Below are 25,417 nucleotides of genomic sequence, written 5' to 3' on the forward strand. Positions count from 1 at the left end.
TTGTTGTCAGACTCTGCGTTTTTGTGATGCCTGGATGGCTTTTCTTAGCTGTCTTTTTTTTCCCTGGTTCTATCTGGTAAACTGGTCTATAGTTTAGGTTGTTCTTGTGGAGCTACTGGCTTCTTCTTAATTACTTACCACCAAAATTTCTATTGTTTTGTGAGCATGCTTTGGTTTGAACTTTCCCACACTGTGTTCCCAATAAAGTCAGTTGCTTTGGTGAGAACTTTAGAGCTTTTTGTTTTTACAGCTTACCTCTCTCCCCAGGCAAAACTAGAGCTGAGGTGGGGATCAGCGGCCTGCTTCTCTCAGAGTGACATATTTGCTTCACAAGTAGAGTGTGTCTCGCTTCTTCTAATGTGGAGAGTATCCTATGAGCTAGCTGGGGCGAGCATGATTAGTATTTTTGGTCTGTCATGCCTGGGTTAGTGCTTTCATCTTATGAGTTAAAGCTGGGTGGGGGAAGGGATCCCCAATCCCCTCACCTTTGATTGGAATTGAGCTCTGTAACATGGAGCTGGGGAGAATAAGAAATGTTGATTGCCTACCTTTCGTGGGGAGAAATTTCATCTTCTTGAGTGCACCTGCCCAGAGTGGAGCTTCTATCATTGAGCTTGAGACCCTCGCTGTGTTTTACTAAGATTTAAATTTTCTTGAATAAATGTCTCCTTATGTCTTTATGCCCTTGGGATAATTTCTGGAGACTTTAACATGGTTGTTCTAAAAATAATTTTCACCAGTTATGGTTGTTTCTCTGGGGAAAGGATCCATGGAACATTCCACATCTCTGTCTGGAAGTGATCTCTTTAACATTTTACAAAACTGCCAGATTATTTTCTAGCATGGCTGTACCATCTTACATTTGTATCATCAAGGTAGGAGAGACATATTTCTCTGCAGCGTCACCAGCATTTGGCATTGCCAATATTTTTTGTTTTAGCCATTCCAATAGGTATATGATTGCCTTTATTTTCATTTCCCTGATGATTAATGATGTTGAGCATCTTCATGTGTGCTTTTTAGCATTTATATGTCTTTTTGTGGTTTTAATTTGAATTTTCCTAATCGTGAGTGATATTGAACATCTTTTCATGTGTTTGCCAACTTTAGGTCTTCTTTGATTAAATAAATATCTATTCGAGTCTTTTGTCCATTAAAAAGATTGGATTCTTTATTTTTTACTATTGAGTTTAGAAAGTTATTTATATGTTCTGGATATGAGGCTTCTGTCGGATATGTGGTTTGCAAATATTTTCTCAATTGATTTTTGAGAAACGTGCAAAGGCAAATCAATGGAAAACGGATAGTCTTTTCAATAAATTGTGTGAAAACAAGTGGACAGTTGTATGGGAAAAATGAACTATGACCTCTACCTCACACCACACACATAAAGAAATGAAATATGCAGCAATATAATAGAGTGAACTGGAAGGAGCTGGACTTTTAGAATGGTGAAGCAAATCCTCTTTCCTTCCAATTCATTCCTTCTTATTGTTGTATGGTATTCCATTGAGTGTATATACCACGGTTTATTTCATGGTGTGTAAATAATACTCTGTTAAAACTATTTTTTAAAGGCAGGAAGAGGCTGGGCATGGTGGTTCACACCTGTAATCCCAGAACTTTGGGAGGCTGAGGCAGGTGGATCACTTCAGGTCAGGAGTTCGAGACCAGTCTGGCCAACATGGTGAAACCCTGCCTGTACTAAAAATACAAAAATTAGCTGGGTGTGGTGGCAGGTGCCTGTAATCCCAGCTACTCAGGAAGCTGAGGCAGGAGAATTAGTTGAACCCGGGAAGCAGAGGTTGCAGTGAACCAAGATCGTGCTGCAGTCTGGGCAACAGAGCAAGACTCCATCTCAAAAAAAAAAAAAAAAAAAAAAGGTGTGAATACTGATATACACAACAGTGTGAATGAATCTCAAAAACTTTATTCTGAGTAAAGGAAGTCACACATAAAACAGTACATACTGTATAATTTCATTTATTGAAATTCTAGAAAAGCCAAACTATATATATAATATATAAAATGTACATTATATAATTTATCATTTGTTATGATTGACATCATTCCTTATAATAGAATTTCAATATTGGCCATTGTCCTCTGAATGCCATAACTTTGATTTCTAAGACAAGACTAAAATTATGAAGAATGAGAAGACTCAATCTCTGTCTTTCTGTTTATCTACCTCTGTCTCTGTTTGTCTCTTAACTCAATCCCTTAAATTTAGGAGATATTTTCTTCTTCATTTTTACTTTTCTCTAATTGTCAAAGAGATAAATATGCATTATAGAAAATATGGCTAGTGCAGAAAAGTATATATAAAGAAACCATCCATCATTTCTCCACCAAGAGGCCATAAGAAATGGTAGCAACAATGGCAAAAAAGGCATTATTTTCAGTTATTAAGAAATCAACTTTGTCCCTCCATCCCTCATTGATTGATCAGCCTTGTAATAAGAGGCTAAATTCCTTTCCACTGGGATTCCATTTGTGTGGGGGTTTTCAGAGAGAGAGATATTAAATGGTCATCAAAGGAATGAACTAGAATTGAGAAGGATTGTATGGCAAGTTTTAACTGCAGACTAAAGCATTTTTTTTTTCATGATGATGTTTCCAGGGACCAACCACACTTCATTTCACTTCTAGTCCGTTACTTGTATCCTAATGGATGTGGCCAGTCCTATTAACTCTAATTCCACAAGACCTGCATATTAGGTATGATTTTCTTCTTCTTCTTCTTTTTTTTCTTGAGACGTAGTTTCGCTCTGTTGCCCAGGATGCAGGGTAGTGGTGTGATCTCGGCTCACCACAACCTCTACCTCCTGGGTTCAAGCAATTCTCCTGCCTCAGCCTCCCAAGTAGCTGGGACTACAGGCACAGGCCACCCACCTGGCTAATTTTTGTATTGTTAGTAGAGACAGGGTTTCACTATGTTGGCCAGGCTGGTTTCGAACCCCTCGACTCCTCAACTCCTGCCTTGGCATCTCAAAGTTCTGGGATTACAGGCATGAGACACTGCACATGGCCTATTAGGTATGATTTTAAATGGTAATAATTTGGTATTATGGGTAGGGACTCAGGAATAGTCACATTTTTACTTAACCTCATTACCTTTTTCATGTAAAGTTTGTTAAGAAGCCATACATACAAGGGACAAGGACAGATAGGAATTAAAATACCACTTTGTGTTTAGTGGAATTAGTGCCCAGTACTCTGGCACAGGGTTCTCTGGTAAAGCTAGGTTTCAGCACATAACTTAGGCTCAGGATCCAAAAAGGGCTTCACCTTTTCCCACCAGTTTCCAATCTTATCATAGCTTATCCCTGAATTGGTAATAACCAGTAAGTACTTGAGCAATAAAGTGAAAGTATCTGAACAATCAAGTGAAAGAAAGTAAGATGGCTGGATACCAAGGAGGTTTAGCTTAGTGTTTCCATTTCTCTGAATGACCGGAAAGCATGAAAGAGAAATCCATCTACAGTATGTGACCTTTTAACCCATAGTGACTCTCTCTAACACATTAGTAAACATGGCTCAAGGGATTCGAGCCAATCATTTGACTAGGTCTTTCTTGAGGGAAGGGAGTGGGGGTGAGGAAGCTGTGATCCTTCTCTTTCATTCTTACTTTGTGCTTTACAACCACTCAGAGAGAGGGAGTTGTACATATAGGTGGATATCCCCATAGGGGGATGGTAATAATTCTCTTATGCATGGGAGATTTCTCCAAATGGATTTTAATCAGTGCTGTATGTGGAAACTAAACTGTTTTTAAAAATTTTTAAAATGGATTTTAAGATCACAAGTTTTGGACTCAGATATCTGGGACGAACAGGCTGTCTTCCTATCTTGTTGTGGAATTTAGATATTTGTTGTGGTGGCCCCTTCAGTCCTTCAGTCCTTCCTAAGGGCCCCTTTTCCTTCGTTATCCATCTATATATTTAAAATATCTGTATTTTCATATCCCTTTGACTCTTGCATTCCTAACAATCTAATCTACCCCCTCTTGTGAGAAGGCACCCCCACATTTATAACAGGTAGTTCTCTAAGTGAAATTCATGGCTTAGCAATCTTCACAGTCTCAATCTTCAGTTCATCTCTGTATATCTGTGGCCCTGGTAAGACCCCAAGGGATTTGTTTTATGCCACTGTGACTGCTGTTGTTGCTGTCTGCTGTAGGTTCCTTAGGCCTACAAATCCCTGAACTGAAGCTGTTGCTGATGCTTCCAAAGGCTGTGCCATCCAGTGAGTACCAATATATCCTGATCCATGTCCTCTTTCCCCAAGCCTTGCCTTCTCTTCGGGTGTAAATTCTTTAGGTCTTTTTAAACCTGTAATACAACATTCTTTTGGCTTTTTTTTTCCCTAGCAGCAGTGGCACATGCCCGTCATTCCATTTTCTTCACTTTTCCCCCCATTGGCAAGTATGTAGAACAACGTTTCATTTCCTTCTGTTTTCTCCTTCCTTCCTTCCTTCCTTCCTTCCTTCCTTCCTTCCTTCCTTCCTGCCTTCCTTCCTTCCTGCCTTCCTTCCTTCCTGCCTTTCTTCCTGCCTTCCTTCCTGCCTTCTTGCCTTCCTTTCTCTCTCTTTCTCTCTCTCTCTCTCTCTCTGTACGGTGGCATGCTCTTGGCTCATTGCAGCCTTGACTTCCCAGGCTCAAGTGATTCTCCCACCTCAGTCTCCTGAGTAGCTGGGACCATAGGCAAGTGCCACCATACCTGGCTAATTTTTCTTTTCTTTTCTTTTTTTTTTTTTGTAGAGACAGGGTCTCATCACATTGCCCAGGCTGGTCTCAAACTTCTGGGCTCAAATGATCCTCCTGCTTTAGGTCTCCCAAAGTGCCGGGGTTACAGGCATGAGCCACCAAGTCCAACCCTCATCCATTTATTTCTTAAGGTCCTGTGTCTTCTCTATCTATGTAGGGCTAATATTATTTGCTGGATCATAGTGTCTTTTGTTCTTCATTTTCCTTTCTCTTGTTTTGTGGTCTTAACATGTGTTTTCTTAACATACTCCCTCAGGATTTATCTTATGGGATTCCTCCCATAGTGAAAACTATGAAGAAAGAAAATTCTAGGACTGCAGAAAGTATCTGCTATTCAAGTAAAACCTCCTTACCCACTTTCATATTCCTAAGTAGGATAATTTTTTCTAGGAGGTATCTTTGCATCATTCCATTTTTTAACACAGACCAGACTCACATATATTGAAATCCTGCCTTAGTGAGTTTCATTTTTCTCTCCCATTCCCTGAGAGCCTTAACTCTCTAAATGTCATAAGTACCTTCCCTTCTGGCCCAGGCTATCCTGCTTTCCAAATCACAGTCACTGTGTCACTTGAAGCTCACTAAATAATACCTGCTCACTGTGGTCTTCCTCTCTTTTGATTCTTTCTAAATGTTTTGTAATCAGTCATTAAAAGAAGAATAGTAATCTGCTCCTATTATCGACACTTTGTCTACAGTTTTCAGAGGGCACCTCAATAGTTTTTTGAATCTGGTTTTCCTTGTGGGAAGGGGTGTGGTAATGAGAGGTCATTCCAGTTTGCTCATATTTTTCCTTTTCTTTTTCATTAAATCTAAGTCTGAGTTACCTTTCTAGACTTAATAACAGAAAATATGTCCCACCCTTTCCTAGTCTGACATCAAAACATCATGTTGTATACCTTAAATATATCTATATTTCTATATCTAATCTAATCTATCTATCTATCTATCTATCTATCTATCTATCTATCTATCTATCTATCTATCTATCCATCCATCCATCCATCAATCCTGCTTTTAGGCATGGGGACATCTTTGGGGGGTAAATCTCTTTTTGCCTTTCATTTAGGGAGAGTTTGATCTCTAAGATCTTAGGCCTTTTCTACCTTCACTTCCTGATAATACCTTGGTTTGTTTCCTGATATTTCTAAAGCTAAAACAATCTCCTGGATGGTGGTTCTCTGTTCATTTAAAACACACTGCAGTTGCTCTGCCTGCTGCCAAGGTCCTTAATCGGTTGCTGTGCCAACCAGATTCTGAAGGCCAAGGCATTACTGCCACGGTCTTTTTTTAGAGCATTATTTTTTTGTTGTTCTGAGGTTCTGAGTTTTTCCTTTGGATTTGTGGTAATTAATTTTATTGGCTTTTTTCCTGCTACTTCAATCATAGAAACAGCCATATTCCCTATGTTTCAGGGCTCTTACACTTTTTTTTCCCCATATATTTACTTTTTATTGAATTTGTTAATGTTACAGAGTTCTTGCACTGCCAAACTATGCCTGAGAAGTCAAAGAAATGGTACAATGGACAGCTTCATCCACCCATCATACAGTATATTAAAACTTGATTCACATACATTTTGATATTTTCACAATCTTTTAAACAGTTATAACAAGAGTTGGAATTTAAATCTGCTGCAGGTCTTCAGATTTCGAGTACAGTATGCCATTACATAACACCTCCACTTATTCATCTCGGTTTATTCTTCAATAACATAACCCCAACAAAATTTTGCTGGAAAAATGCATACTTTTCAGGGAAAATATTTGGCTCAATGAAGAGATTATTTGTTAAGGTTTTTGGTTCCCAAATAAAGTCTTTAGCTTACCGAGAATCCCATTTCTGATTTAATCATTCAACCTCCCCTTGGCTGGCTCAGCTACTCACCGAAATGCATCAGAAGGTAGGCATCCTGCCTGCCACCTCAAATAATGACAATATTATTGCTCAGACATGGTTGGCAGGTCCTGTCAGGAGATACTGTAACCCTCCTAGAGTCTGATTCCTGCACTGACACTTTCATCAAGACTGACTTCCGTAGGAAAACGCTCCTACATCAGAATAGTTTTACTTACCCACTTGCTTCACTCTTGCCAGTAGCAAGTCTGCAACTCATGTATTTGGCAAAGGAATTTATTATAGAGAAACCCAGACTCTGCATCAAGTGGTCACATACCACTTTGAGATATTTCTATTGAACCAAAGATACAAAACTAGGAAACTGCCAGACTATCTCATTAGGTGGAAACTTTTCTGTAATCTGGGATAGCTTCCTCAAGTCCCTTTTAAAGGACCAAAAACTACTAGGTAGTTTAAGCTGTAATTATTAAAAACAGAAGTGCTACATCATCTTTCGCCCTGACTCTTCAAATGAACATAAAGACACACCAAAAGGTTGAAAACAGAGCTAGCTGGGAAAATCGCGACATGTATGAAACATCCAATACCTTGAAAATTTGGGCACAAGTATATAAGGAATTCTTATCAAAGATACATGCACAATCCATGAAACTTAAATGGGTTTTAGCTGAGGTTTTGCTCATGTTGCTCTGCATTTATAAGGACAGATCAGTGAATCCCTTAGCCTGAGCAGAAAGCGTATTCTTCTCACTGCAGGTTACTATACAATTTAGACCTGATTAGAGAAGGTATTAGCAACACCTGAAGTAGAGCCTCCAGCATCCACTGCCCTTTACATATTTGGTTCCACCCTCAGGATTGGCATATTTATGAGACATTTCACAGTTCGAATGCATACTTCAGGTTACTTAACCAGGCTATAAGCTCTGTCAAATAACTTATTTCAAGTCAAAGTAAAAAAGGCCTTAATGTAGAACAAAGAAAAGCACTTTCCAAATAAAAAATCACTAAAAGAAACAAGATTATTCTCTCCCTCACCCCTTCTCCCACTCAGTGGACCCCAGTTTGGCTGAATTTATTTTGTGGTTACCTCAGAATACAACTAAAAGTTTAAATTACAAATCACAGCCTTACACAGATGATCCGAACATATCAGTTCTTTTGAGCGGTGTGTTCCAGAAAGTCTAATATAGCCACAGCCTACTACACAGGGTATTCCTTAAGGGCAGGGAACACGACAGGTTAATTAAGGAACTTAAATCTTCATCTTTTATAGCAAATCAGAACCCAGATGGCTGACTTTCTGCAGGATTTCTGATAAGAATCCAGTAGAGCTGGTTTCAAGGTTCACATTGATACTTAATAGCTATAACTTTCTTATCCAGAAGTTGTGATCCACATGAAGTCTACAATGAGTGCAACAAATCTGAGGTAGTCAACCTTTATGAAGGCTCAGTATCTGAACATAAAAAGATTTTGAAATGACCACTGTCTACAGGCTTTGGTTTTTGTATTTGCAGAGTAAATATGAAAGAACACTGTTGAAACTAGTTCAACATTTATATAACAATGAAAATTCCCCTAAATCCAATAAGCATAAAGAGCAGTCGTGAAACTTTAACTTCCATAGTGAAATAGGGCCAGTCACTTAAACCAAGTGGTATGCATCAGTTGCTGTAGATCCAGCAAAAATCAGACGATGAATGGCTTTTCATGCTCTCACACTTCTAATCTGGTTTACAATAATGCCTATCACTCTTTGAGTCTTTGAAATTCACAGCCAGTATTAGGATCTACCTAAGGAACATTCAGAACCAATTAAAGAACTTGTAGTAGAGGAAAGGGGGCCTCAGAAGCAAGGCATGCAAGTCACCCACGTCTCTAGGTGAGTTGTACTATGTTACACTCTCTGACAATGAATGTAGTTTAGAATAAGATAAAGAACAACATAATATGGACAGCTGGTACCATTTATTAAAACTTAAGGCCTCAATAAATCCTCACCCATCAATGCTCGATCTGCAGCCAAAACAGGAACAGAATGAAGAAAGAAGGGGAAACAAGCTATGGTATCTGAATTATGCCACTGTACTAAAGAGTAAGATATGTCCAGAAAAGACATAGAACCTTTATTCATAGCAGTCAAACACTAGAAACAACCCAAATGCCCATTAACAGGAAAAACAGATAAACAAATTGTGGTATTCTATTACACGATAAACTACTTAGGAAAAAAAATTAGATTGAACATTTTGGGCAAGAATGTTTCATAGATACTGTTGTGCACTTCATGTTGCATCACATCAGGAGGCAAGTAATAATGCCAGAGTGTCCTAATAATAGTGGAACTGAGTTTGATAACTTGGTTAAAATTTCTCCACTGACATAACATTTTTTCCTTTGTAATCAGTAAATTATCAATGGGATGATACTTTGAGACTTTATGCATATCCTTTTCTCTAACAATTTTCACCCAATAATTTTAGAATCCACTGATGATCCTTATCTAAATTCATTATTACATTGGGACTGCAAAATGATAATTTTCTTTCTCTTTTTAAAAAAATTATTGAGGTGGAGAAATGATGATTTTCTAAATCTATCATCTTCCCATATTTGTTAGCTGCTATTCTTCTGCAAAGAAAAGCTTTATTTTAAAATTTTTTTCCTGAACGGAGTATTTTAATGGTATCACTCTCAGGGACTTACGAATATACAAATGTTAGCTCCATACTATTCACACTGTTTTGCACCCTTTTAAAATAAGTACTTGGGATATAATGTACAGCATGGTGCCTATAGTTAATAGTACTTTATTGTTTACTTGAAATTTGCTAAGAGAGTATATCCTGTGTCCTCACCACCCCCAACACACAAACACAATGGTAACTTTGGTGATTAACATGTTAATTGATTTGATTCTGGTAATATTTCACAGTGTATACACACATCAAAGCATTATACCATACACCTTGAATATATACAAATTTTATTTGTATTATACTTCATTAAAGCTGAAAAATAAAATTAAAAAGGAAAAAATAACATATATCTTGTTTTTATGGAAATCTTTTTGTATAAGTACACAGAGTACTTTATGGTTATAAATGGCTGTGTAGTATTCTATAGAATGAGCCTACAAAAATTTATTTAACCAGGTTCTTATGAATGGAAATTTAGATTGTTTCCAGTCTTTTGCCATTAACAATGATGCTACAAACATCCTTGTACATATATTTTGTGAACACATTGCTGTTTGTCTTTAGATATTGCTAGGTTCCAGGGTATGTCATTTACAAGTTTTTTAGGTACTATTAAACTAAAACACCAAATTTTAGGTACTACTAAACTAAAACACCATAAAGATTTTGTTCTCTGTAGCAATGTGCAAAGTACCAGTTTCCCTACACTCTTAAAATACAATGTGTTATTATATTTAAAAATCTTTGCAAATCTGAAAGGCAATAAAAAATATATCTCTCGAGAGCAGTTTGTCATTGCATTTATTTTATTAGGAGATTGTGTACCTTTCATCCATATGAAAGCCATTTGTATGTACTTTATTATGAGTGTCAACTAATAATGTTTTGCTCATTTTTCTTTTTTTTAAATTTTATTATTATTGTACTTTAAGTTTTAGGGTACATGTGCACAATGTGCAGGTTCGTTACATATGTATACATGTGCCATGTTGGTGTGCTGCAACCATTAACTCGTCATTTAGCATTAGGTATATCTCCTAATGCTATCCCTCCCCCCTCCCCCACCCCACAACAGTCCCCGGAGTGTGATGTTCCCTTCCTGTGTCCATGTGTTCTCATTGTTCAATTCCCACCTATGAGTGAGAACACGTGGTGTTTGGTTTTGTGTCCTTGCGATAGTTTGCTGAGAATGATCGTTTCCAGTTTCATCCATGTTCCTACAAAGGACATGAACTCATCATTTTTTATGGCTGCATAGTATTCCATGGTGTATATGTGCCACATTTTCTTAATCCACTCTATCGTTGTTGGACATTTAGGTTGGTTCCAAGTCTTTGCTATTGTGAATAGTGCCGCTATAAACATACGTGTGCATGTGTCTTTATAGCAGCATGTTTTATAATCCTTTGGGTATATACCCAGCAATGGGATGGCTGGGTCAAATGGTATTTCTAGTTCTTCTAGATCCCTGAGGAATCGCCACACTGACTTCCACAATAGTTGAACTAGTTTACAGTCCCACCAACAGTGTAAAAGTGTTCCTATTTCTCCACATCCTCTCCAGCACCTGTTGTTTCCTGACTTTTTAATGATCGCCATTCTAACTGGTGTGAGATGGTATCTCATTGTGGTTTTGATGTGCATTTCTCTGATGGCCAGTGATGATGAGCATTTTTTCATGTGTTTTTTGGCTGCATAAATGTCTTCTTTTGAGAAGTGTCTGTTCATATCCTTTGCCCACTTTTTGATGGGGTTGTTTGTTTTTTTCTTGTAAATTTGTTTGAGTTCATTGTAGATTCTGGATATTAGCCCTTTGTCAGATGAGTAGGTTGCAAAAATTTTCTCCCATTCTGTAGGTTGCCTGTTCATTCTGATGGTAGTTTCTTTTGCTGTGCAGAAGCTCTTTAGTTTAATTAGATCCCATTTGTCAATTTTGGCTTTTGTTGCCATTACTTTTGGTGTTTTAGACATGAAGTCCTTGCCCATGCCTATGTCCTGAATGGTATTGCCTAGGTTTTCTTCTAGGGTTCTTATGGTTTTAGGTCTAACATTTAAGTCTTTAATCCATCTTGAATTAATTTTAGTATAAGGTGTAAGGAGGGGATCCAATTTCAGCTTTCTACATATGGCTAGCCAGTTTTCCCAGCACCATTTATTAAATAGGGAATCCTTTCCCCATTGCTTGTTTTTCTCAGGTTTGTCAAAGATCAGATAGTTGTAGATATGCGGCATTATTTCTGAGGGCTCTGTTCTGTTCCTTGGTCTATATCTCTGTTTTGGTACCAGTACCATGCTGTTTTGGTTACTGTAGCCTTGTAGTATAGTTTGAAGTTAGGTAGCGTGATGCCTCCAGCTTTGTTCTTTTGGCTTAGGATTGACTTGGTGATGCGGGCTCCTTTTTGGTTCCATATGAACTTTAAAGTAGTTTTTTCCAATTCTGTGAAGAAAGTCATTGGTAGCTTGATGGGGATGGCATTGAATCTATAAATTACCTTGGGCAGTATGGCCATTTTCACGATATTGATTCTTCCTACCCATGAACATGGAATGTTCTTCCATTTGTTTGTATCGTCTTTTATTTCATTAAGCAGTGGTTTGTAGTTTTCCTTGAAGAGGTCCTTCACATCCCTTGTAAGTGGGATTGTAAGTTGGATTGTAAGTTGGATTGTAAGTTGGATTGTAAGTTCAATTGCTCTTTGAAGCAATTGTGAATGGGAGTTCACTCCTGATTTGGCTCTCTGTTTGTCTGTTATTGGTGTATAAGAATGCTTGTGATTTTTGTACATTGATTTTGTATCCTGAGACTTTGCTGAAGTTGCTTATCAGCTTGAGGAGATTTTGGGCTGAGATGATGGGGTTTTCTAGATATACAATCATGTCATCTGCAAAAAGGGACAATTTGACTTCCTCTTTTCCTGTTTTGCCCATTTTTCTATTGTTATTTTGTTCATTTCCCTTACTAACTATATGTAAAGGAAATTAGCTCTTTGTTATACGTATTATAAATATTTTCCCAGTTTTTCATTTGCCTTTTGATTTATAGTATTTTCCCATGCCGATAAAAATGATTATTTATTTATCTATATTATTTTAATAAATCATAATTGTATACATTTTTGGGGTACAATGTGATATTTTGATATATGTATATAATGTGGAATGATTAAATCAAGCTAATTAACTTATCTATCATCTCACTTAATTTTTATGCTGAGACTTTTGAAATGTATTCTCTTAGCTATTTTTAAATATACAATACATTATGATTAACTACAGTCACCCTGTTGTGCAACAGATCTCGAAAACTTATTCCTCCTGTCTAACTAAAACTTTGTTACCCCCATATGATTCAGCAGTCCCACTGACTGAAATCAGTATGTCAAAGAGATATCTGCACTCCCACGAGCATTGCAGCACTATTCACGATAGCCATGATATAGAATCAACCTAAGTGTTCCTCAATGGATGGATGGATAAAGAAAATGTGGTATGTGCATGCAATGGAATCAAATTCAGCCTTTAAAAAGAAGAAAATCCTGTCATTTGTGTCAACAGAGATGAACGTGGAGGACATTATGTGAAGTGAAATAAGCCAGACACAGAAAGACAAACACCATGTGATCTCACTCATATGTGTGGAATATTAAAAACCATGGATTTTGTTCTGGGTGCAGTGGTTTATGCCTGTAATTCCAGTGCTTTGGGAGGCCAAGGCAGGAGGATCACTTGAGATCAGGATTTCGAGACCAGCCTTGGCAACATAGTGAGAACCTGTCTCTTAAATTTTTTTTTTCAAATTATCTAGGAGTGGTGGTACACACCTGTACTCCTAGCTATTTGGGAGGCTGAGGCAAAACGATTGCTTGAGCCCAAGAATTTGAGATTACAGTGAGCTATGATCATGCCACTGCATTCCAGCCTGAGTGACAGAGCAAGAGCCTATCTGCAAAAAGTGGAAAAACAGGCTTTTATGAAATAAAATTCATCAATCTTTTTCTATTGTAGCTTCATTATTTTACATATTTCATAAATTTTGGTTGAAACATACTGTACAGAAAATTGCACATTATTATCCATATCATAAGTATGATTTAATGAATTTTCACTAACTGTATACTTCTATTAACCAGCACCCAGATCAATAAACAAAACAGGACCAATACCCTGGGTGTCCATTTTGTGCTCCCATGCAGTCACTGTCTGCTCCATTCCACACTTAAGATTTGGTTCATTTTGTATGGTTCCATTTGTTAATATAACATTTTAAAAATTCATTTTACCACATTTTCTTTGTTCAGTCTATTATTGATGGGCATTTATGTTGATTCCATATCTTTGTTATTGTGAATAGTGTTGCAATAAACATACATGTGCATGTGTCTTTATAATAGAATGATCTACATTCCTTTGGGTATATACTCAGTAATGGGATTGTTGGGTCAATGGTATTTCTGTCTTTAGGTCTTTGAGGAATCACCACACCGTCTTTCACAATGTCTGAAATAATTTACATCCCCATCAACAGTGTATAAGGAATACTATGCAACCGTAAAAAAGAACAAGATCATGTTCTTTGCAGGGACATGGATGGAGCTGGAGGCCATTATTCTTAGAAAACTAGCACAGGAACAGAAAATCATATGCCGGCATGTTCTCACTTACAGGTGGGAGCTAAATGATGAGAACACATGGACACACAGAGGGGAACAACACTCACTGGGGTCTTTAGGAGGGTGGAAGGTGGGAGGAGGGAGAGGATCAGGAAAAATAACTAATGGGTACTAGGCTTAATACCTGGGTGATGAAATAATCTGTACAACAAACCCCCATGACACAAGTTTACCTATGTAACAAACCTGCACTTCCACCCCTGAACGTAAAATAAAAGTTTTTAAAAATTCATCTTAAGGTAAAGAGTTAAGTGCAGGATCCAATATTTTTTTCAGGTGACTATCTAGTTGTCCCAACACTATTTATCTTTTCTCTACTGATATGGCATTCCAACTTTATCATATACCAGTTTCTTTTAGATATTTGAACCTATTTCTGAACTCACTTTTGTTTCGTTGATGTGTCTATTTATTTATTCATGGTTTTAAGAAGGGGAATGACAGTCTATATTTCTAAAAGATCACTCTAGTTACTGTGTGGAGAATGGACTGTGAAGAGGAAGAGTGGGCAGAGAGCAAGTATGGAGACCATTTACAAGGATGCTGTAGTAATTTAGGTGAGATAAAATAGTGACTTTGACTAGGGAGGTACAGCATGATAGACAGAAATGGTCAGATGTCAGGTATGGTTTGGGCATTTAATTCACGTATTAGTACCACACGACTCTTTTAATTTCTGTGTCTTTATAGTATATTTTAATATCTCATAAGGCCAATCCCTCCTCATTACGCTTTTTTTAATGGAATTTTCAGGATTTTCTTGAATGTCCCTTTTTGCTATATGGACTTTAGAATTGGTTTGTCTCATTTCAAAAATCCTACTGGTGTTTTGATTAGTATCAAATTAAAGTTATAGACTAATATAAAGAGAAGAATTAACATATGTATAATGTGAGTCATCCTATCCAATAATAGGGCATGTATCAAAGACTTTGTATCCCTCAAAAGTATATACAAGATTTTTTCATACAGATTTTTATGATTCACATGTTTTAATTCTGAGTTTTTTTGTAGTTGATATTTGAAATATTTTCTATTATATTATATTTTGATTTTTGTTTTTAATATCTGAAGCACACAAATGAATTACAAAAATCAAGTATTCATGCTTCTACCTCCTAGACTTAATGAATATTAAAATGTTTTGTATTTTTTAATTTTTTAAAGAATATAACATTTATGGGTAAAATTAAAGTCCCCGACCCATCTCATCAATCTCTTTCCCTCCCTACAGATAATCTGATATTGGCAAGTATCCCCTCCTACATTTCTATGCATCCATAAGCATTATATGGTATTGTCTTGTATACTGTTAAATTTTACAGTATCATAGTGTACATGTCATTTTGCAACTTTTTTCTACTTAATATTTTGGTTTTGGGCCAGGCATGGTGGCTCACACCTGTAATCCCAGCACTTTAAGAGGCCAAGGTGGGTGGATCACTTGAGGTCAGGAGTTTGAGACCAGCCTGGTCAACACAGTGAACTCCTGTCTCTATTAAAAATACAAAAATTAGGGGAGGAGCCAAGATGGCCGAATAGGAACAGCTCCGGTCTACAGCTCCCAGCGTGAGCGACGCAGAAGACGGGTGATTTCTGCATTTCCATCTGAGGTACCGGGTTCATCTCACTAGGGAGTGCCAGACAGTGGGCGCAGGCCAGTGGGTGCGCGCACCGTGCGCGAGCCGAAGCAGGGCGAGGCATTGCCTCACCTGGGAAGCGCAAGGGGTCAGGGAGTTCCCTTTCCGAGTCAAAGAAAGGGGTGACGGACGCACCTGGAAAATCGGGTCACTCCCACCCGAATATTGCGCTTTTCAGACCGGCTTAAAAAACGGCACACCACGAGACTATATCCCACACCTGGCTTGGAGGGTCCTACGCCCACGGAATCTCGCTGATTGCTAGCACAGCAGTCTGAGATCAAACTGCAAGGCGGCAGCGAGGCTGGGGGAGGGGCGCCCGCCATTGCCCAGGCTTGCTTAGGTAAACAAAGCAGCCAGGAAGCTCGAACTGGGTGGAGCCCACCACAGCTCAAGGAGGCTTGCCTGCCTCTGTAGGCTCCACCTCTGGGGGCAGGGCACAGACAAACAAAAAGATAGCAGTAACCTCCGCAGACTTAAATGTCCCTGTCTGACAGCTTTGAAGAGAGCAGTGGTTCTCCCAGCACGCAGCTGGAGATCTGAGAACGGGCAGACTGCCTCCTCAAGTGGGTCCCTGACCCCTGACCCCCGAGCAGCCTAACTGGGAGGCACCCCCCAGCAGGGGCACACTGACACCTCACACGGCAGGGTATTCCAACAGACCTGCAGCTGAGGGTCCTGTCTGTTAGAAGGAAAACTAACAAACAGAAAGGACATCCACACCGAAAACCCATCTGTACATCACCATCATCAAAGACCAAAAGTAGATAAAACCACAAAGATGGGGAAAAAACAGAACAGAAAAACTGGAAACTCTAAAACGCAGAGCACCTCTCCTCCTCCAAAGGAATGCAGTTCCTCACCAGCAATGGAACAAAGCTGGATGGAGAATGATTTTTTTTTTTTTTATTATACTTTAAGTTTTAGGGTACATGTGCACATTGTGCAGGTTAGTTACATATGTATACATGTGCCATGCTGGTGGTATATCTCCCAATGCTATCCCTCCCCCCCTCCCCCCAACCCACAACAGTCCCCAGAGTGTGATATTCCCCTTCCTGTGTCCATGTGATCTCATTGTTCAATTCCCACCTATGAGTGAGAATATGCGGTGTTTGGTTTTTTGTTCTTGCGATAGTTTACTGAGAATGATGGTTTCCAATTTCATCCATGTCCCTACAAAGGACATGAACTCATCATTTTTTATGGCTGCATAGTATTCCATGAAGAAGGCTTCAGACGATCAAATTACTCTGAGCTACGGGAGGACATTCAAACCAAAGGCAAAGAAGTTGAAAACTTTGAAAAAAATTTAGAAGAATGTATAACTAGAATAACCAATACAGAGAAGTGCTTAAAGGAGCTGATGGAGCTGAAAACCAAGGCTCGAGAACTACGTGAAGAATACAGAAGCCTCAGGAGCCAATGCGATCAATTGGAAGAAAGTGTATCAGCAATGGAAGATGAAATGAATGAAATGAAGCGAGAAGGGAAGTTTAGAGAAAAAAGAATAAAAAGAAATGAGCAAAGCCTCCAAGAAATATGGGACTATGTGAAAAGACCAAATCTACGTCTGATTGGAGTACCTGAAAGTGATGCGGAGAATGGAACCAAGTTGGAAAACACTCTGCAGGATATTATCCAGGAGAACTTCCCCAATCTAGCAAGGCAGGCCAACGTTCAGATTCAGGAAATACAGAGAACGCCACAAAGATACTCCTCGAGAAGAGCAACTCCAAGACACATAATTGTCAGATTCACCAAAGTTGAAATGAAGGAAAAAATGTTAAGGGCAGCCAGAGAGAAAGGTCGGGTTACCCTCAAAGGGAAGCCCATCAGACTAACAGCGGATTTCTCGGCAGAAACCCTACAAGCCAGAAGAGAGTGGGGGCCAATATTCAACATTCTTAAAGAAAAGAATTTTCAACCCAGAATTTCATATCCAGCCAAACTAAGCTTCATAAGTGAAGGAGAAATAAAATACTTTACAGACCAGCAAATGCTGAGAGATTTTGTCACCACCAGGCCTGCCCTAAAAGAGCTCCTGAAGGAAGCGCTAAACATGGAAAGGAACAACCGGTACCAGCTGCTGCAAAATCATGCTAAAATGTAAAGACCATTGAGACTCGGAAGAAACTGCATCAACTAATGAGCAAAATCACCAGCTAACATCATAATGACAGGATCAAATTCACACATAACAATATTAACTTTAAATGTAAATGGACTAAATGCTCCAATAAAAAGACACAGACTGGCAAATTGGATAAAGAGTCAAGACCCATCAGTGTGCTGTATTCAGGAAACCCATCTCACGTGCAGAGACACACATAGGCTCAAAATAAAAGGATGGTGGAAGATATACCAAGCAAATGGAAAACAAAACAAGGCAGGGGTTGCAATCCTAGTCTCTGATAAAACAGACTTTAAACCAACAAAGATCAAAAGAGACAAAGAAGGCCATTACATAATGGTAAAGGGATCAATTCAACAAGAGGAGCTAACTATCCTAAATATATATGCACCCAATACAGGAGCACCCAGATTCATAAAGCAAGTCCTGAGTGACCTACAAAGAGACTTAGGCTCCCACACATTAATAATGGGAGACTTTAACACCCCACTGTCAACATTAGACAGATCAACGAGACAGAAAGTCAACAAGGACACCCAGGAATTGAACTCAGCTCTGCACCAAGCGGACCTAATAGACATCTACAGAACTCTCCACCCCAAATCAACAGAATATACATTTTTTTCAGCACCACACCACACCTATTCCAAAATTGACCACATAGTTGGAAGTAAAGCTCTCCTCAGCAAATGTAAAAGAACAGAAATTATAACAAACTATCTCTCAGACCACAGTGCAATCAAACTAGAACTCAGGATTAAAAATCTCACTCAAAGCCACTCAACTACATGGAAACTGAACAACCTGCTCCTGAATGACTACTGGGTACATAACGAAATGAAGGCAGAAATAAAGATGTTCTTTGAAACCAATGAGAACAAAGACACAACATACCAGAATCTCTGGGATGCATTCAAAGCAGTGTGTAGAGGGAAATTTATAGCACTAAATGCCCACAAGAGAAAGCAGGAAAGATCCAAAATTGACACCCTAACATCACAATTAAAAGAACTAGAAAAGCAAGAGCAAACACATTCAAAGGCTAGCAGAAGGCAAGAAATAACTAAAATCAGAGCAGAACTGAAGGAAATAGAGACACAAAAAACCCTTCAAAAAATCAATGAATCCAGGAGCTGGTTTTTTGAAAGGATCAACAAAATTGATAGACCACTAGCAAGACTAATAAAGAAAAAAAGAGAGAAGAATCAAATAGACACAATAAAAAATGATAAAGGGGATATCACCACCGATCCCACAGAAATACAAACTACCATCAGAGAATACTACAAACACCTCTACGCAAATAAACTAGAAAATCTAGAAGAAATGGATACATTCCTCGACACATACACTCTCCCAAGACTAAACCAGGAAGAAGTTGAATCTCTGAATAGACCAATAACAGGCTCTGAAATTGAGGCAATAATCAATAGTTTACCAACCAAAAAGAGTCCAGGACCAGATGGATTCACAGCCGAATTCTACCAGAGGTACAAGGAGGAACTGGTACCATTTCTTCTGAAACTATTCCAATCAATAGAAAAAGAGGGAATCCTCCCCAACTCATTTTATGAGGCCAGCATCATTCTGATACCAAAGCCGGGCAGAGACACAACCAAAAAAGAGAATTTTAGACCAATATCCTTGATGAACATCGATGCAAAAATCCTCAAGAAAATACTGGCAAACCGAATCCAGCAGCACATCAAAAAGCTTATCCACCAAGATCAAGTGGGCTTCATCCCTGGGATGCAAATCTGGTTCAATATATGCAAATCAATAAATGTAATCCAGCATATAAACAGAGCCAAAGACAAAAACCACATGATTATCTCAGTAGATGCAGAAAAGGCCTTTGACCAAATTCAACAACCCTTCATGCTAAAAACTCTCAATAAATTAGGTATTGATGGGACATATCTCAAAATAATAAGAGCTATCTATGACAAACCCACAGCCAATATCGTACTGAATGGGCAAAACCTGGAAGCATTCCCTTTGAAAACTGGCACAAGACAGGGATGCCCTCTCTCACCACTCCTATTCAACATAGTGTTGGAAGTTCTGGCCAGGGCAATGAGGCAGGAGAAGGAAATAAAGGGTATTCAATTAGGAAAAGAGGAAGTCAAATTGTCCCTGTTTGCAGACGACATGATTGTTTATCTAGAGAACCCCATTGTCTCAGCCCAAAATCTCCTTAAGCTGATAAGCAACTTCAGCAAAGTCTCAGGATACAAAATCAATGTACAAAAATCACAAGCATTCTTATACACCAACAACAGACAAACAGAGAGCCAAATCATGAGTGAACTCCCATTCACAATTGCTTCAAAGAGAATAAAATACCTAGGAATCCAACTTACAAGGGATGTGAAGGACCGCTTCAAGGAGAACTACAAACCACTGCTCAAGGAAATAAAAGAGGATACAAACAAATGGAAGACCATTCCATGCTCATGGGTAGGAAGAATCAATATCGTGAAAATGGCCATACTGCCCAAGGTCATTTACAGATTCAATGCCATCCCCATCAAGCTACCAATGACTTTCTTCACAGAATTGGAAAAAACTACTTTAAAGTTCATATGGAACCAAAAAAGAGCCCGCATCGCCAAGTCAATCCTAAGCCAAAAGAACAAAGCTGGAGGCATCACACTACCTGACTTCAAACTATACTACAAGGCTACAGTAACCAAAACAGCATGGTACTGGTACCAAAACAGAGATATAGATCAATGGAACAGAACAGAGCCCTCAGAAATAACGCCGCATACCTACAACTATCTGATCTTTGACAAACCTGAGAAAAACAAGCAATGGGGAAAGGATTCCCTATTTAATAAATGGTGCTGGGAAAACTGGCTAGCCATATGTAGAAAGCTGAAACTGGATCCCTTCCTTACACCTTATACAAAAATCAATTCAAGATGGATTAAAGATTTAAACGTTAGACCTAAAACCATAAAAACCCTAGAAGAAAACCTAGGCATTACCATTCAGGACATAGGCGTGGGCAAGGACTTCATGTCCAAAACACCAAAAGCAATGGCAACAAAAGCCAAAATTGACAAATGGGATCTAATTAAACTAAAGAGCTTCTGCACAGCAAAAGAAACTACCATCAGAGTGAACAGGCAACCTACAACATGGGAGAAAATTTTCGCAACCTACTCATCTGACAAAGGGCTAATATCCAGAATCTACAATGAACTCAAACAAATTTACAAGAAAAAAACAACCCCATCAAAAAGTGGGCAAAGGACATGAACAGACTTCTCAAAAGAAGACATTTATGCAGCCAAAAAACACATGAAAAAATGCTCATCATCACTGGCCATCAGAGAAATGCAAATCAAAACCACTATGAGATATCATCTCACACCAGTTAGAATGGCAATCATTAAAAAGTCAGGAAACAACAGGTGCTGGAGAGGATGTGGAGAAATAGGAACACTTTTACACTGTTGGTGGGACTGTAAACTAGTTCAACCATTGTGGAAGTCAGTGTGGCGATTCCTCAGGGATCTAGAACTAGAAATACCATTTGACCCAGCCATCCCATTACTGGGTATATACCCAAAGGACTATAAATCATGCTGCTATAAAGACACATGCACACGTATGTTTATTGCGGCATTATTCACAATAGCAAAGACTTGGAGCCAACCCAAATGTCCAACAATGATAGACTGGATTAAGAAAATGTGGCACATATTCACCATGGAATACTATGCAGCCATAAAAAATGATGAGTTCATGTCCTTTGTAGGGACATGGATGAAATTGGAAACCATCATTCTCAGTAAACTATCGCAAGAACAAAAAACCAAACACCGCATATTCTCACTCATAGGTGGGAATTGAACAATGAGATCACATGGACACAGGAAGGGGAATATCACACTCTGGGGACTGTTGTGGGTTGGGGGGAGGGGGGAGGGATAGCATTGGGAGATATACCTAATGCTAGATGACGAGTTAGTGGGTGCAGCGCACCAGCATGGCACATGTATACATATGTAACTAACCTGCACATTGTGCACATGTACCCTAAAACTTAAAGTATAATAAAAAAAAATAAAAAATAAAAAAAATAAAACAAAGCCATATGCAAAAAAAAAAAAAAGAAGAAATACAAAAATTAGCTGGTTATGGTGACACATGCCTGTTATCCCAGCTAGTCGGGAGGCTGAGGCACAAGAATCGCTTGAACCTGGGAGGTGGAGGTTGCAGTGGGCCAACAACTGCACTCCAGCCTGGGCGACAAAGTGAGACTCTATCTCAAAAAAAAATTGGTTCTTGAAATTTATCTATGTTTCTACATGTAGTTGTATCTAACTTACTTTAACTGAACAAGAGAATTACTTTGTATGAATATAACACAATTTTTAAAAACCCATTCCACTATCAAGGGACTTGTTTTCAACTTTTTGGTATTGTAAACTATGTTGTAATGAATATCCTTAAATGCACATCTTCAGTATTACCAGATGTTGCCAAAGTGCTTTCTGAATAACTTCAACAAACTTACTCACGTATTCCTCAGATATTTATTTACTCCAAAATATGTGCCAGCCACTATTCTAGGGGTTATGTATGCAACAGTGTCTCAGTCTGTTTCTACTGCTATAAAAGAATACCTGAGACTGGATAATTTATAAATAACAGAAATTTATCTTCTCACAGTTCTGGAGTCTGGTAACTCTAAGATCAGGGCACCGGATATGTTCAGTTTTCTGATGAGTGCTGCTTTCAAGATGTAGCTTTGTTGCTGCATCCTCCTTGTTAAGGGAACATGATGTTCTCACATGGTGGAAGGCAGAAGGGCAAGTGAGCCAAATGATGCATGAAGAATCTTTTCTAAGGGCCTTAATCTCATTCTTGAGGGGAGGAGCCCTCATTACCTGATTACCGCTCAAGGGCCCTACCTCTTAACACCATCACAATGGCCATTAAGTTTCAGCACCTGGATTTTGGAGGGGACACATTCAAACCAGAGCAAATTGAACAAAGTAGACAAAAGTCCCTTCCTTCTGAATATTACACTGAAGTTGGGAGGAAACAGATAAAACCCCAAATGCCTAAATAAAATATAGAATATGTTATATGCAGATAAGTTAGAAGAAAAATAAGGCAAGGAAACGGAATATAGAGTGTTGTGATTGTTAGTTTTTTTTTTTTTTTGAGATGGAGTTTCACTCTTGTTGCCCAGGCTAGAGTGCAATGGTGTGATCTTGGCTCACTGCAACCTCCGCCTCCCGGGTTCAAGCAATTCTCCTGCCTCAGCCTCCAGAGTAGCTGGGGTCACAGGCATGTGCCACCATGCCAGGCTAATTTTGTATTTTTTAGTAGAGATGGGGTTTCTCCATGTTGGTCAGGCTGGTCTCAAACTCCCGACCTCAGGTGATCTGCCCGCCTTGGCCTCCCAAAGTGTTGAGATTACAGGTGTGAGCCACCGCGTCTGGCCCGTGATTGTTATTTTTTTAAGTGTCACCTTGGCTATGCTATACTACCCAGTTATTAAATCAAATACTAATCTAGATGTTGCTGTGAGGGTATTTTACAGATGTGGTTAACATGTACGAATCAGTTGACTTGAAGTAAAGGAGATTACCCTCAATAATGTGGCTGGGCCTCATCCAATCACTTGAAGGCCTTAAGAACAAACATGATGTTTCCTGGAGGAGAAGGAATTCTGCCTCAAGACTGTAGCATCATCTCCTGCAGAGTTTCTAGTCTGACAGCCTGCTCTGTGGATTTCAGACTTGCCAGCCCCCACAATTGCATGAGCCAATTTTTAAAGACAACTCACTTATAAGTTTTATAAAGACAAAATAAAAAAGATAAATAAAATAATAAAAAAGATAAAATATAAATCTTATTTATAAGAGAGTTATCTTTAAAAATAAGATTCTATTTGTCCTATTTGTTCTATTTTTCTGAAGAACACTGACTGACATAGCTTTTGTTACCAAGAATGGTTCTAGAGGAACAGAATCTTAAGGATGGGTTTTCTCAATTGGTTCTGAAGTTTCCAAAATTGCTTCTCTGATCTGATTAGGTTTAAATGCACTAATGGCTACTTACAATAGTAAAGAGGACACTGGGGGAAATGAAATAATCAGACTTTTCAGAAATCACTGAACACAAGCTCTGAACTGATGTGAATTCCAGGAGACTCAAAATGGCACTGTGGTCTACCAGTCAGATTAGGGGCTTATGGGGGTCAGTTATTTAATGGAGTTTTAGTTCACATCTACCTCATAGTGGCCTCAGTAGGTTCCTGAACCCATCCTCTGGTTATTTCCCCAGTTCTGGGATATATAATTGGAATAGACACAGTCGGCAACTGGTAGAATCCCCACATTGATTCCCTGGCTTGTGGATTGAGGGTTATTATGGTAGAAAAGGTCAAGTGGAACTCACTAGAACTGCCTCTGCTTAGAAAAATATTAAACAAAAAGCAATACTACATTCCTGGAGGGATTGTAGAGATCAGTGCCACCACCAACGGCTTGAAAAATGCAAGGGTGATGATTCCCACCATATCCCCATTCAACTTAACTATTTGGCCTATACAGAAAACACATGGATTTTTTGCTTGCTTCAACAACACATATACTATAATTAGAACAATACAGAGAAGATTATCATGACCCCTGTGCAAAGATGACATGCAAATTCGTGAAGTATTTCATATTTTTGAGAAATGATAAATGCTTAAGGTGATGGATATGGTAATTACCATGATTCGATCACTATACAATTTATACATTTATGGAAACATCCATCATGTTGTACCCTATAAATATGTATAATTATTATGTGTCAATTTTTTAAAAGTTGAATCTTGGAGAATGACAGTAGATTTTCAAAAGCTTAACCAGGTAGTGACTCCAATTGCAGCTGCTGCACCAGATGTAGTTTCATTGCTTTAACAAATTAATATATCTTCTGGTATCTGCTATGCAGCTATCAATTTGGCAAATGCCTTTTTTCTAAATGTCTGTTAGTAAAGACCACCAGAAGTTTGCTTAATCTGGCAAAGCTGGCAATACTTTTCTTATCTCTATCAGTTCTCTACCTTATTTCATAATTTACTTCACAGGAAACTTGCTTGACTTCCCCTTCCACAAGACATCACACTGATTCATTGCATGGATGACATTATGTTGATTGGACCTAGTGAGCAAGCAATAGCAACTACTCTAGACTTATTGGTAATACATTTACACATCAGAGGGTGAGAAAGAAATTTTTTAAAATAAGATAACTTTTACCTCAGTGAAATTTTTTCTATGAACTTTTACCTCATAGAAATTTCTATGGCTCCAGTGATGCGGGGCATATAAAGATATCCTTTCTATGGTGGAGATTATGTTCTTGCATCTGGCCTTTTCTACAACCAGAAAAAATGCACAACACCTGATGGGCCTCTTTAAACTTTTGAGGCAACATATTTCTCATTTGGCTCATTTACTGAGTGACCTAAAAAGTTGCTAGTTTTGAGTGGGGCCCAGAACAAGTGAAGTCTCTGCAACTGGTCCAGGCTGCCATGCAAGCTGCTCTGCCACTTGGGCCATATGTTCCAGAAGATTCAATGGTGCTTGAAGTGTCAGTGGCAGATAGAAATGCTTCTTGG

The 25,417-nt window shown here is 38.6% G+C and overlaps 1 non-coding gene across 1 annotated transcript; it reads left to right on the forward strand.

The window, feature by feature from the left end:
* The first annotated feature begins 24,374 nt into the window (after window positions 1-24,374).
* LOC115932469 (U6 spliceosomal RNA) lies at window positions 24,375-24,479 on the forward strand. Its single transcript, XR_004068748.1, has one exon. It is a non-coding gene; the product is annotated as a U6 spliceosomal RNA (small nuclear RNA).
* The last annotated feature ends 938 nt before the right edge of the window (window positions 24,480-25,417 follow it).

The sequence above is a fragment of the Gorilla gorilla genome, chromosome X (genome assembly GCF_029281585.2).
Source record: "Gorilla gorilla gorilla isolate KB3781 chromosome X, NHGRI_mGorGor1-v2.1_pri, whole genome shotgun sequence".
Lineage (NCBI taxonomy): Eukaryota > Metazoa > Chordata > Mammalia > Primates > Hominidae > Gorilla > Gorilla gorilla.